The sequence below is a fragment of the Nicotiana sylvestris genome, chromosome 8 (assembly GCF_000393655.2).
Source record: "Nicotiana sylvestris chromosome 8, ASM39365v2, whole genome shotgun sequence".
Classification (NCBI taxonomy): domain Eukaryota; kingdom Viridiplantae; phylum Streptophyta; class Magnoliopsida; order Solanales; family Solanaceae; genus Nicotiana; species Nicotiana sylvestris.
In genome coordinates this window covers 120,023,438-120,026,276 of record NC_091064.1, presented here as the reverse complement: position 1 = coordinate 120,026,276, position 2,839 = coordinate 120,023,438, and the positions used below count along the sequence as shown (strand labels likewise).

Here is a 2,839-nt window from a genome sequence, read left to right as displayed (position 1 = left end):
CCGGGCAAGCCATGAAACAGCTCACAAATGTGCTCATCATTTAATCAGACATATTTAAATAGTGGATTCGTTTTGCTTTGTAATTTATACTTTCTTCCTTCAGCTTCCTGTTATTAGAGCAGATATGAAATGCGATACTCAACATCTCTTTTTAGGGCTAATTGAAAAGAAAGGTAACTACTAAAGGTTTATATTATTGTTGGCTTACTTTTTCAAACATATTTACAACACAAGATAATAGGCAGTTCTGAAGCTAACCCAACTTATTCTACCAATTTAAATGAACCTAAATACAACTAACACTTAAACTGCAGAAGAAAACTCATATACATTTGAGACAAAACGATTAACATTCCATGGTTAACAAACAGTTTTTAGTTTATTACGACATAAACAATTTCGATCCAACTAGTACAACTTCAAGCAAAGGTCTTAATAACGTTAAGAAGTCAAACATTCTGATACATAAACTAGAAAACTAAATCAAGTGATCTCATGCTTCAATTACAGGTTCATTCTTCGCATTTCAGTTCACAATTACCCAAGATCAAGCTGTGTACCTGGAAATCAGTTACAATGGAAGAAAAAGAGGTCAGCCACAACAATGCAATAGTAGCAGCAACAAACAATAACACCAGCAGGTTGACAATCAACAACAACAAACAGGGCCAAGCTCAAGACCAAACCACAGTCACAAAGCCCAGGAAGAAAGAAGCTTAACTAAAACACTGAATCTACTAGAAATTAGACTAGGTAGTCATAGTACACCTTTCAGCAATCAGATAATACCCAGCACCCTCGAGTAAATCACAAAATATCTTCAAATGCCCTGAACATCCAAGCACAGAATAGGAACAGAGAGATTTGAACTATTTCTGCTCTTGAAATTAATGTAATAGTGTGAGCTGATTGTCTAAAGCACTCTCTCAAACTCTTAAGGTTTCAAAGTGTAGAAGAATTCAGCTTTAAAAGCTCTCAAGAAAACTGATTCTCAAACTCTCTCTATGAGTTCTAGTTCTCAGAAACTGATTCAAGAAGGAAGACTCTCTCAAAGACTGAACCCCCAAAAAAGGACCCCTAACTCTGTCCTAAGTCCCTCCATTTATACCCAAACATTGACCCTGCCAGCTCGTAAGAACACTAGGCAGAATTAAGAAACTAATTCTGCCCATGATCCCTTTAGGACTCCACTAGAGTATGATTTGTCCCCATTAACCCTTGTCTTTTCTTTATTTAAAGTTCAAGCAGGTATGAGCAACATATTTTAATCAATTCCTTTTAAGCCTCCCTATACCATTATGTTTTGTTCCCCACTAATTATTAAATAAATGCATTATTTTAATGGTACACTAGTGCTTAGTGGACAGAACACTCAGACTACCCATTTCTTCAAGTTTTCAATTTCCAAATTACCCCTGAAACCCCTGTGATTGCAGCTATAACCAATTCTCCTAAGTTCTGAATGCAACCTTATTATAACTCACTACTATCTAATGAACATTATCATACCAACACTGAATTCAAACCAATGTCAGATTCATTGCAGACCCTAAACAGTAGGATTCAATTCATCAAACTCAGACCACAGTTTAAGCTCGAAACTCAAATTAAATGAATAGCATTAAAACAAAGATGTAGGAACAGAAAGCATACTAATGATGAGCCCTGAAGCTAGGAATCTAAGGATCACAAAATTGAGTCAATCGACACCAAATAACTTGACGAGGACTACTAAACTACAAACATGAACGGACTAAGCGACGAAACTATTTAATCGACTCAACAATTTACAACATATGCTAATCAATAGAAAAAAATGGACTTGATATGGGAAGAATTCAAGGAAAGAATTCCAAGAACTTCCAAGAACGTAAGTTCTATAGCCTTGACAAGATCAAAGTAACAACGTCTTGATTTATGGAACAAAACGTTGCCTTTACTTAAAAAGCAAATCAAAACAATAGATTCGGATCTTGACCACTTTACGAGTAACTTGAGACAACAATTAATAACTAGTATTAATCGCCTTCTAAGAATACCACAAAGGAATCAAAGATATCATAAAAGAGAAGTAATCTTACTACCTTGAACTAAGAACTAGTAAAGGTTGAAAGATAAATCTCAAAGCACAAGTAACAAAGGTTCAAAAGAACTCTCAAAGTATGATATACTTAATCAATAAATGTTGTGTCTTATGAATGAGAAGAACTCCTTATTTATAGGAGTTAAAAGCACTTAAAATAATGTAGGGGGTTGCTAAAAAGTCATCTAAATTAGGTAGGGGGCTGCTAGGGGTCACAATAGCCATCAAACTTAGGTAGGTGGCTCCTAAGGGGTAACAAAAGCCATCAAAATTAAGTGGGGGGCGGCCAAATCCTTTTGGGGCAGATTTGGGCCTTAAAACTATTAGTTTGGGCCATTGGTTTGGACTCCAATTGGGCTCCTTTTGAAACACCCCCTTTTGGACCTCTTTTAAGGTCATTTTGAGCCCTATTGGTGGACTTCAAGGGCTGATTTGGTAACCCAATCTTCCTCCTCTTGGACTTCAATTTGGACTACCAAATAATTGTAAAACTTGGACAATTCATCTCCTTTGGGCTTGAGCTCTTCCTCTACAATTAAAAGCTTCTTTATTTGCCATTGAAGTCTAGCAACCTTAGCTTGCAACTCTTTAGCTTGAGATCTTGTAAATGGCCTTGGAGCTTCCAAAACTCTATCATCTCTATCATTGTCCTTAACTATATCCTTGTTCTTGATGCTATCATTCCCCCCTTCTTGAAAAGAATTCGTCCTCGAATTCGATCCTACATCAAACAAAGATAAGTCAGCAACATTAAAT

At 36.2% G+C, this 2,839-nt stretch overlaps 1 long non-coding RNA gene across 1 annotated transcript; it reads right to left on the bottom strand.

Annotated features, from left to right (window-relative positions):
• Positions 1-360: 360 nt before the first annotated feature.
• On the bottom strand, positions 361-2,167 carry LOC138874414 (uncharacterized). The gene is made up of 2 exons (XR_011401396.1): positions 2,085-2,167; positions 361-560 (listed from the first exon to the last, which is right to left on the bottom strand). It is a non-coding gene; the product is annotated as an uncharacterized lncRNA (long non-coding RNA).
• Between the last annotated feature and the right edge of the window lie 672 nt (positions 2,168-2,839).